Source organism: Panthera leo, chromosome A1 (genome assembly GCF_018350215.1).
Source record: "Panthera leo isolate Ple1 chromosome A1, P.leo_Ple1_pat1.1, whole genome shotgun sequence".
Taxonomy (NCBI): domain Eukaryota; kingdom Metazoa; phylum Chordata; class Mammalia; order Carnivora; family Felidae; genus Panthera; species Panthera leo.
This window is the reverse complement of record NC_056679.1, coordinates 190634234-190646348: the sequence shown is the minus strand read 5'-3', so window position 1 is coordinate 190646348 and position 12115 is coordinate 190634234. Positions and strand designations below refer to the sequence as shown.

Here is a 12115-nt window from a genome sequence, read left to right as displayed (position 1 = left end):
TCCTTGGCCACCTTATAAAAATAGCACACTCCTGCTTGCACTTTCTGTACCAAGAGCTGGCAAAGTAAGCCTCTGGGCCAATGAGGCTGAAAGCACTGCCTGGTTTTGTAATGTTTATTGGAACACAGCCATGCTCATTTTTAAAGTATTATCCATGGTCCCTTTCACACTCCAACAGCAGGATTGAGTAGTTGAGACAGATCATGTGACCCACAAAGCCTAAAATATTTATTATTTGACACTTCCTGGAAAAAGTTTGCATATTCCTAATCTGTATCTTTGCTCTATTCCTCTTCATGGCAGATATCACAGTACGCATTGTTGTGATAAAATGTTTATTTTATGTAAAAATATGTTTATTTATATCATATCTTCCTCACTAGAATGTAAGCTTTATGACAGAAGGCACTTTTGTTTTTCAGGTTCTAGGATAGTGCCTGGTACTTAGTAAGTGCTCAGTAATATTTTTTTTTGCAAGAATGGATTGAAAGATTTTGAACATTGCAATATTTGACAACCAACCTGATTGCATAGAGAATGGGAGGGAGGGAGAATATGCAGCTAAGTTAAGAGAGTATTATTATGCTTTTGCTGAGGATTCATAAGGACCTAAACCAGGATGGAAAGAGAAGAGAGAACAAATGGGAAAGAGCATCTTAAAGTAAAACTGATGACACTTGGTAACTAAGTGCATGTGGAGGGTCAAGAGAGGGAAGTCTGGGATGGCTCTGGTGTTGGGTACTTTGTCAGATACTTGTAGAATCATTAATAGAACTAGATAGGAGCAGGTTTGAGATTGGAGAGAAATGGTTCAGCTTCAGTTGCCCTGGGTCTTAATGCTTGAGCACCTAAAGGAGAAGCCAAGTGTCCAGTGGCCACAAGAGATGTTCCATTTGCAGAGGGCCAGAGAGTCATCCATACACATTGAACAGATGGACTCCAGAAAGGAGTGCTTAGGCTTAGGAGGGCATCCCAGAGGAAGAACTAAGAGATGCCTTTCAAACAGAGCATCACCGAACAGCCACTTGCCCATTTCTTCCTATGAACAAAACTCCAGGGCTGGTTTGTCACGTCTGTGACTCACAGACACATCCTCACACATTGAAGTCCCCATCCCGTGTTCTTAGGCTTTCCCTTATCTACTCTGCCTTTCTCCATGAGAAGGAACCCAATGCTTTTAGAATGTGATGAACTTGTTCTGCCATACCTACAAGCCATGTGATGTTGGCTATTTGGCTCTGATCAAATCACTCCTTAGGCAGTGTGTGTAGATTCTAAACAACCTCTCCCCCTTTTTCTTTGCCCTCCATCTTTGTCTGTTTCTTTTCCTTTCTGAAATATCTTATCCATGAGTGGAAGGAAGCATGAGAGAGGCCGAAAGGTTATAGTAAAAATGGAACACAATTCCTCTTAAATGATGATGAATTCATACATTGATTTTTGAGAGATGAGAGCCCCCCAGTCTAATAGGAACATTTGTGTAACAAATCAGAAGAGCCTGGAACCTGCCAGCGCCCTCTTTCTGCTCTCTGTTATCATTATCAGAGATAATCTGCAGGAGATTCAACTATTTAAAAAGAATTGCTTCTTGTAGAGTTGTCTGGCATCTCATTCCAAACTTGGTTTATTATTTACAGGAATGCAGGAATAATGTATTTGATCATAAAGATACATTTCCCATAAATAATGCAGTGAGAAAGCCAAGTATAAAAGAGTCTCGGATGAACAACCCCAACCTTAATAAACCAGAGATACTTAATGAGAAAAAGCACAATTCTACAATAGAGGAGCAAGAGTGGGGTTTCATCTGAAATGCTGTGGAGTAGAACTGTCGTAATTCTCCCAAAACTAACAAAAGCCTAGATGATTCCACCACCTCATTTCATGCACCCACCCACCCATGCGCACAGGCCTCAATGAGCTGCCACGGTTCAGGGTGCATCTTCATCCCCCAAGCTTGAGGGGTTGATTCCTGATGCAAAAGCATTTGCTGGGCCCCACACACTGTTCCATTTGGCAAGAGGGATGTGATTTAATATCAGCATGACGGATTCATTGTACTGTGTAAACGTTGCCAGCTGTCCCAGAAGCAATGCCTTAGCAGACCTCCCCAGTTGCTGAGCCGTGGTCTCCCTCACTTGCACGTGGTGGGGTGGGAAGAGGGGGAAAGGCAGTTGGGAGAAATTTGTCAGCTTTCTAGTTTGATTAAAGAGTTGATGAGGTTCACTCTTTGTCTGCTTTCAAGAGAACCAATTCCAGCACTTAGGGAGGGGTACGTCTCAGCTTTTTTGTCTGCGGAACCAACACGACTTGAAATTCTCTATCAAGCTACAGCTAATGTGCTTTCAGGCATCTGTTGGTTTGTTTTTATCATCAAAGTTTTCTTCTTGGCAGTTAATACCAAGAACAGAGTGTTTTCAAATGAGGGGATAAAGTTCTGCCAGGACATCTTCAATGTCAAAAGCTTGTCCATATAGTGTAGGTTTATTGTCGCCTTTCTCCTTAATTATATTCACTGTTGCAGAATATTCTTATTCAACCAAAAGTCACCTGAGTTGATTTTTTTTCTCTCTTCCCAGCAGAGACCAAGGAGAATGTTGGTGTTTCACAGTGACACTAGGAATTTAATGAGATGACAATGTGAATAAGAAACTCTCAGTGTGCAGACTGGGGAAGGAAATTAACTTCATTCTCCTTTATTGGAGGGACTTGAATTTAATTCTGCTTATTTGAGTGGGAGAAAAGAGTGCTAAAAATACTTCCCTCAGCAACTTATGCTTTCCCTCCCACCTTGCTCTGTGCTTTTTCTCTGTACTACTCTTCTAATCTTAACCCCTTTTGTACATGTCTTTCCTAGGAATGATGGGTAAGGTGGTGAGGATGAATCTAAACTAAAGAGATCCAGAGAGAGGGAGGGGAGAAATTGTCCAGAACCCCTCAGGGAACAGGATAGAAGCAAATGCCAGAGTTCCCTTTGCGACAGTAGAGTAGGACAGCAGAATGGTTGGATGGGTATGGGGTTTGGAGACCGACTGCCTGGATACCTCTCCTGGCTCTAATGCCACAACTTCGGACAAGTGTCTAAATTCTGAAAGCCTCAGGTTGCTCATATGTAAAGTGAGGGTGGTCAGAGTACCTACATAATATATGAAAAGTTCCTGGCACAGTGCTAAGTGCATGATAAGTGCCCACTGTTACTGATGCATATTACTATCGTTCCTTCTACAGGTTCCTCTTGAGCACCATTTGTACAGCTATTGCCAATCAAATCTCAATGCAGGGATGTAAGGACACAGCACAGAAGTTTCTTAATCTCAAATAGGTTATGGTCCAATAGGGCTGTCAGTGCACCCAGTGAAATCTTAAATATCAGTGGAAATGTTTCTTACAAACTCAGGTAGAATACAGAAGTTGGCACTTAGCTACTCTATGTGCTAACAGGACTTGCCCATAGTGCTCCACTCTTGACAGCATACTGTAGAGGATGTGGCTGAATTGTTAATGGAAGTATTTGATGTGATTCTGATTCTGTAAGCCAAAGAGAAAAGTATGCTTAGACAATTGGAAGTTATTCGTGATGCAAGAACTTTCATGGGTCCAAAAAAGAAAAAAAGAAAGAAAGGGAGTGACATCAACAAGAAGGTTCTTGGCACTATTTAAGCCATAGTGTAGGAGTTCTCACTTAAAAAGAAATTCAGGGGTACTCAACAAATTGAGCACCTACTGTGGCCAGCTGCTTTGCCGACCAAAGGGCACTGGGGCCCCCAACTTTCTGGATTCCATAGCCAAGCAAGAAAGACAGCTATTGTTAACATTTACATGAGAAGAATGTGACTTATCATGAGGGAAGTACGACATCATGGAAACATAAAATTAGGAGATCTTAACCTAATTTTGCCCGTAAGGGAGTCTTCCCGAAGGAAATGATGTTTCAGTGGAGACTGGAGGAATAAATGGGAGTTAGTCAAGGAAAGGGGGTCAAGAGGCTGAGTGTGGAGTGACATGTACAAAGTCCTGGAGAAGCGTGACCTTTTAGAAAAAGTTTTGCAACTCCAGCAGGGCCAGAGGGTGGAGGTCAAGGAGCAGAGTGCCCAGATATGAAAAGAGACCCGCTGTAATTATGATAGTTAACATTTATTAAAAGCTTACCCTATACCAGATACCATTCAAATCTCAAGATAACTCACATTAACTCAATTTAACTCAAGTTAACTCAATTCTCAAGACAGCCCTGTAATATAAGTTTTGTTGTTATGCTCATTTTACATACAAACAGACCGACAAGCACAGAAGCAGGTTCTCCAACGTTATGTGGAAATTAAATGGCTGAGGTTAGATGCAAACCCAATAATCAGATTTCAAGTCTATATTTTGTTTGTTTTTGTACCTTTATTGAGATATAATTCCCATATCATACAATTCGTCCATTTAAAGTGTGCAATTCAGTATTTTAGTATAAAGAGCCTGTGAGTTTAACATGTATCACAGACCTATAGCAACAAATACACACATATATATATTTCAAATGTATGTATATATTTGTTGTATATGTCATGTGGCCTATATTATATGTTATATAAATATATAGATAAACATATATACATGGATCATTATGGAGATGTGCGCATATGCATCTATTATAAAACCATACTATTACCTTGGTCACTGTGTGTCATTATTAAGGTACTTAGACTTAAGGGTAATGGAAAGACATTAAAGAGCTTCAAATAGGGGAGTGACGAGATCTGATTTGTGATTTACAGGATGGTGTGATGGAGGATGAGCTGGGGAGTGGGTCAGACAGACCCACTATTTATGGGACCAGACACATCTGTGAGGTCTCTGCTTGGAGGTTTAATTCAAAAAGACATTCCAAAAAGAAAGTTATGCGGCCTGCTCTCCAAGACCTTCAGTGTTCACAGACAGCTCACCTTTCTCGTGTTCACACTCAGCCCAAGGGCAACAGGTTGAGCCTATGCGGAAGGGCAGTTTTATCCCAGTTGGACAGGGCACAAGCATGGCGGATGAATTCTGAACGCAGTTCATTGTTCTTCCCGCTAACGTGCTTGATGGGAGCTGATCAGAGGTCAGAGCACATCTAAAGTACTTGTATTGTATCACAGGCTTGTGGCAGAGATTGCATTTAACCAAACAAAGGAGAGAGCTGATATGAAATCAATATGCAGAGTGCCTATGAGCTATGGAGGAAGGTAATGTGCTTTTCTTCTTTGGCTGTTAAATGCATCGCAGCTGCCAAGGAAAATGACTTTCCCTCTCAACTTCCTATCTGTCTAGCTGACTGGTTATTGGGAAGTGTTCAGGCTCTAGTGCTTTAGCTGTGTTTAATGAGGGAATCCTTGCATGAGAGCCTAAGTTCCTGTGGCCTAATTCTTCCTCCCGGACTCTGAAAAGATGTTTCTCCTTAGCAGACTCTGATCATAGATGTCTGGCGGAGCAAGGAAGGGTGCCAGGGCCTTGGATTTATAAGGCATGGTTTCTACTTGCGTTTGCGAATTTAGGCTAGAATATAAGATGTGAAAAATGTACCAGAGAAACCCATGTGCAAGGCTGTGCTCCCTTAAAGTGCCCAGAACACTGGGGCCACACATGGTCCAAAGAGAGGCCTTCACTGAGAAGTAGAGGTCTGAGTTAACCCTTGAAGGATTTCAATGGATGAAGTTAGAGCAATCAGAAGAAGCTGTTCTCTTTGAAAGGAGATGTCAAAAGCCACTCTTATTCTTGCAGTCCAGCCTGGTAACTGAAGTTCAGTTTAAAAACTTAGTCCTGTCACTTGAACAGCTGGGGGATAAAAAATGAATTACAGGATGGGAGTTGAATTGACTGGTGGTTAAAATGAGCCCTTTCCTCTTTCTCTCTCCATCTTCTTCCTGCCGCCTTTCCTTCTGCGATCCACAGACAGACCAATTACAAGTGTGAGAAATCAGTGTGGGGGACTGTCTTTGCTACCACAAGTCACAAGTGAGGTGACACAAAACAGCTAATTCAGTCCTTGAGAACTGAATGTATAATCACCCTCTGCGTAGTAGCATTTAGTTAGATCAAAATACTTCCACGGGGTTTCTATTTTGTTTTTGTTTTTGCCATCTCATTTGATTTTCAAAACCACCCTTAAAGGTGCTCAGGATGAGGGGGGAAAAAAGAAAAGAAATCTCCATCTGAGAAATTAAGAGATGGAAGAATGTGGAAGTAAGCTTCCCCAAGTTTACACAGTGAGTGTGTATTTCTACTCTGACGCCATGCCCTGTGGTGGGACCAGTCACCCACCTCTCGTACTGCTCGCTGACAGTGGTTAGGCCTCTGCTGTAAGCATGGCTCTCCCCCAAGCATCACTGCAGATGATATAGAAAGTTCTAAGAGATTGATTATGGTCTCTGAACATTTGCCTGATATTTCTGTTAGGTGGTCATTCTAAAGCACAGTTTTTCTTTTTTCTGAAGATCATGGGCCTCCTCTCAGAATGTTTTTTTTTTTTAGCCCATTTATGAGTTAAACCCATTGTACCCATTCAATCCAAGGCATTTAAAAAAATTTTTTTAATGTCTTTATATTTCAGAGAGAGAGAGAGAGAGAGAGAGCATGAGCAGGGTATGAGCAGAGAGACAGAGACAGAAACAGAATCTGAAGCAGGCCCTAGGCTCTGAGCTGTCAGCACAGAACCTGACATGGGGCTCAGACTCACAAGCTATGAGATCATGACCTGAGCCGAAGTCGGAATCTCAACCCATGGAGCCACTCAGCTGCCCCAAATCTGAGGCATTTAAAATGGCAAATGCGGGGCGCCTGGGTGGCGCAGTCGGTTAAGCGTCCGACTTCAGCCAGGTCACGATCTCGCGGTCCGTGAGTTCGAGCCCCGCGTCAGGCTCTGGGCTGATGGCTCGGAGCCTGGAGCCTGTTTCCGATTCTGTGTCTCCCTCTCTCTCTGCCCCTCCCCCGTTCATGCTCTGTCTCTCTCTGTCCCAAAAATAAATAAAAAACGTTGAAAAAAAAAAATTAAAAAAAAAATAAAATGGCAAATGCTAGGGCACCTGGGTGGCTCAGTCAGTTAAGCCTCTGACCAAAGCAAGACAATGACATAGTTATCAACATATAAAACACGGTTTTGTGACACAATATTTGAGGTCTTCATTATACACATCTAAAAAGATCTAGTTGTAGGCCGAGGAATTACCATCATTTCAAAGTACTGATGAGTATAAATGATGGCTTTGCGATGCATACAACTTCACTGTGATAGGAAATCTGTGATTTCTGTTGGTGAAAGAGTCACAGAGTAATCATTAATACGGACCATTTTCTACACTACAATCAAAGGAATGATGTATCTCAGCTAAAGATGAGAGGAAATAATGATGTAAAATCTGCCCTTTCACAGTTCACGGACCTATGTGAATTCTATCTATTCATGAATCCCTAGCATCTCCAGGTGAGGTCCCCTGTCTTAATGTTAATGCTTAGTGAGCACTTAATGTGCAGTCTCTCCATTAAGCTGGGGATTTAGCTAGGATGTAACAAGACTCAGACATCGTTCCAGACTCTGAGGTATGTCTGTATCATTTCATGTTCAGTATCATGGACAAGATGAAAGGGCCTCCTACCTCACGTGGAGCTCTATCATTAAGTTCTGGAAATGGAGTTAGCCTGGAATGGGTAGGAGGAAGATGCCGCGATACACCAGGACTAGACAGTGGTTCTCAACATGGGCAATTTTGCACACACACACCCATTCAGAGATAAATGACAATGTCTAACAATATCTTTGATTGTCACAAATGTGGGTGACTGGGGTTGCTACTGGCATCTAATGGGTAGAGGGCAGGGATCCTGCTCAACACCCTGCAATGCACAAGACAGCCATTCACAACAAAGAATTATCTGGCCCCAAATGCAGAGTTTGAGAAGCCCCAGACCAGCAGAAAGGTCTATTGAACACTGAAGTCCCATTGTAAATAAACTTGAGTGTCTCTGGTTCTGTGCTCTCCATCCCATGTAATGTTGTATGTCCTTTCTGATTTCTCCAGGTTTTGTATAGATTACATTCTCCCCCCACCCCCAAATGCTGCCATAGTGCCTGATGTCAGGTCATACATACAGCAGGTTGCACTATGTTAGCCACTGATGAGGGGTGACCCTGCTGCCTCCCTAACTTAAGGCTTCACTCCAAAGTAATGGCAGAAGCAAGGAACTACAGATAGGAGCTCTGCAAGAGATGGTTTTTGGGAGTGGGGACTAAAAGAAATGACACAAGTCGGGTTTGAATCTTTGCCTCCTATTCAGAGTAGTGTGATGACCTACTTTTATCTGTGAAGTCGGGGGTGAAACAGCTGGGGGAAGACACCCCTAATAGGAAGTTCTGTTTCTTCTTGATACAGCATAAAGTATGCTTGTCATACAGGATGGATATCCCTTCCTTTATTTATATAATCTTGTAGTAGAAATTGACCTTAAAAGGCATTTATGAAATCACTGACATTAGTTAAGCACCTAATATGTACTTTTATCACTTCCCATGTTTTTGATGCGTCCCCCACATTCCTTTCCATTGAGAACCAGGGTTGTTTCCTCTATTACAAAAACCTATTACTAGGACAAAGGGTAGGCTGCATCTGTTATCTGAGGCATTGAAAATGCAAATGCTGGGGCACCTGGGTGGCTCAGTCAGTAAAGCATCTAACTCTTGATTTTGGCTCAGGCCATGGTTTCACAGTTCCTGACTGCACAGAGCCTGCTTGGGATTCTCCCTCTCCCTCTCCCTCAGGCCATGGTCTCACAGTTCCTGACAGCACAGAGCCTGCTTGAGATTCTCCCTCCCCCCTCCCCCTCCCCCTCCTGTTTTCTCCCTCTCAAAATAAACAAACATTTAAATAGATAGGTAGGTAGGTAGGTAGCAGGTGCTAAGTTGTGTGTTACATGTTACAAGCATGCCCTGTAAACTACCATAGTAATATGGGTATGATCTCATAGTTGGATCTGTTGCTTTAAAATCCTGAGATGTGCTGAAATCGGTGGCATTTCCTTCTCCTTTAAGGTGATTTGGCCCAATCCTGAATGATTCTTCAAGGTATGATCTATTGCCTGGTGGAAGGATGATTTCTGTGGGGTCCCTGGGCCTCTGAAAGTCCTTTGCTCTAATGGATTAGAGGGATGTCAGCTTCATCCATTTAGTGAGCTTTCTCCTTGAGCTGTTTCCATTTGTCATGAAAATCTGGAAGGAGTTTTTGCATTGCCTGAGCAAGAACATTGAGAAAAAAAATGAGACTAGGTTTATTGATTTGTTAGTGTCCACTGTCCCTAAAATGGGACCTTGGGGTGGGACCTTTGGGGAACTTTGGAGAGTTTAATATAGAGAGTTTAATGACTTAGATGGAAGTCTTGCTTTTAATCTTAAATTAATCCTACTTAGTTTACTAATCTGACTTTAAGAAGACATACTTACAAAAGGGGCAGTTTTTAAAAAGTGAAAAGGAGTCTTGATTTGATCCAGGGAGATTCCCTGATCCGGGACCATTTGTCACTAGCATTTGTACTTTGCCGTGCAGGTTAAAAAGCTTGCTCTCCTCTCATTTGGACTTCATGATAAACTAGCCATAGGTTGGACAGAGGATTGTGCTCACTTAATAATGCAGCAACTAAGCCCAGAACAGTTAAAAGGTCTAGAATCACACGGTAAGTTTGGTGGGAAATCCAACATGAGGATGGTAGAGGATATATTTCTTAATGTGCAGGAGTTTTAGTACTATTCTTCCATTACCGATGAGAACTTGGACTAGGGTTTATTTTTAATTACTTTGAATTTTCTTTTTTTTTCTTTTTTTTAATGTTTATTATTTATTTTTGCGAGGTGGCAGAGGGGCAGAGAAGGAAACACAGAATCTGAAACAGGCTCCAGACTCTGAGATGTCAGCTCAGAGCCTGACAAGGGACTCGAACTCGTGAACCGTGAGATCACGACCTGAGCTGGAGTCGGACGCACCCAGGTGCCCCTTGGGTTTATTTTTAAAATAAGAGATGACGAAAAAAAATAACAGATCGGGCATCCTTGGGAGCTTAAAGCGGATTCACATTAGGCAGAAGGGACCACCGTGACAGCTGCTGTCTTTTCGTTCTGCCATTCTCTCAGCTCCAGTCACCCAAGCACAGAAAAGAAGTAACCAGAATGTTTTAAAGTCCTTTATTCAAATGAGGGAGCTATGTGCAGGCCCCATATTTGATTAAAAGGGGAGGAAGAGGGAGGACCTGGATGTGTTTGAATGCATCACAGGACAGGCTTTCCATGGGAGTCCTCAGAACATACCTTCCTAGCCTCAGTCAGATCTCGGTATCAAGTGTTGGTGTCCCTGCTTACCTGAAGCAGGATTATGAGCAAGTCCACAACCCCTCGGAGCCCTTCTGTGCACAATGAGGTTTGGTGGGCAGTCCTGTCTTTCTAGGCAGTCGCTGTAGGAATTAAGTAACACAATCCATGTACAGCTTACCATAGTTCCCGAAAGGCACTACATTCTCAATAAATAAAATATTTTTTTATCATTAAAAACAATTACATTTGTCAAAACCTCAGTTTCCTCAGCTGCACATAAAGAAAATAATAGTGTCTAATTTGTGTTATTGTTGCAGGGATTAAAAAGCATAATATAGTGGAAGCACCTGAAAGTAATGTTGTCAATTGTTGTTCTTAGAATCTTGAACATTTCCTATAATCCAATAGTTAATATTTAAAATACCCCTGAAAAATAGCATTTAAAAAAATTCTTAACTGCTCAGTAAATCAGCCAGCACAAACTTGAGCATAAAAGTCAAAGTAATACTGATTAAAAAAAAAAAAAAAAAAAAAAGAATTCTAGCAAAGAAACACAAGAATGGTGTTCTCTGCCCAGTGAGTCACATAATGGGAAAAAGTTGGGCCAAGCATGAGATCATAAGGGAGCTGAGGATTGATAAATACATTTGGGCCATAATAAGGAGACAATAAATAGGAAGAGAGCAGTAGGGCCACAGAAGAATGAGTTCATGCTCTAGAGGAAAATATTCACAAGGTTATCCAGCTGCCCATAGAGGGCGATAGAAAGGATTCCCCTGGGAAAATCAGTATCAAAATCATAAACTACCTTTATGCGTTTAGGGTATATCAGATGAAAGCAAGCTTATTGGCCCATAAAAGGTAAGCCGTCATCTTTTATTTCTTAAGTTCCAAGGGATATTAAGGTAAAACAGCTGAAAGAATGCAAAGATACAATAATCCAGGCCAGGGATCTTTGGTCTTAAAGACACAGATAGTAGATATTTTAGATTTGGGAACCCCAGGATCTTTATCCCAACTCCTGAGCTTTGCCATTATAGTGGAAAAACAACCACAGACAACATGAAATGAAATTTTGCTTGACTATTTTCTCACAAAACTTTATCAAAAAAAAAACCCAAAACAGATGGGGGGATAGATTTCGCCCTAGGGTTGTAGTTCACCAGTCCCCGGTCTAGTCTGTATTTCTGTTACCTTTTCATCACTCAGTCTGTGACATCTGATACTGAATACAAATTCCAAAGACTGAAAATCTTCCCCCAGACTGTGAGAGGGTTGAGAGTGTGGGCTCATTCAACACTGAGTCTTCAGCATCTTTGTAGTGCTTGACACACAAGAAAGGATGGGTGGATAGGTGGATGGGTGGATAGATGGAACAACACACAGATGGACAGATTGACAGTAGTTTATGTCTGTTTCTAAACAGGAACATCATCATCACCATTAACATTCACTGCACTCCCTTACTGTGTTCTAGGCACTTGCAAAGTGCTATACGTATGTTCTCTTAAGAACAGCAAGGCCTTACAGTAAACTATGAGGTAGATATTCTCATAGCTCATCAGTTCTAGTAGTATGGTATAGTCCTGGACATGTTAGATGCTCAACCTTGAGTCACTTACACTCATCTCCCCAATCCCTTCATATAGGTGTTTGTTAGAATTTAAAAGTATGTAGGAAAATCTCCATAAATATTAAAGTGATATTAAAAGATTAGGTCACTGAGGGGGCACCTGGGTCGCTCAGTTGGTTAAACCTCCGACTTTGGCTCAGCTCATGATCTCACGGTTTGAGTTCAAG

General features: G+C 41.8%; 1 protein-coding gene across 2 annotated transcripts in view; it reads left to right on the top strand.

Moving 5' to 3' along the window:
- SGCD (sarcoglycan delta) overlaps positions 1-12115 on the top strand; it is a 938027-nt gene that overhangs the window by 806515 nt on the left and 119397 nt on the right. The window lies entirely within an intron of this gene.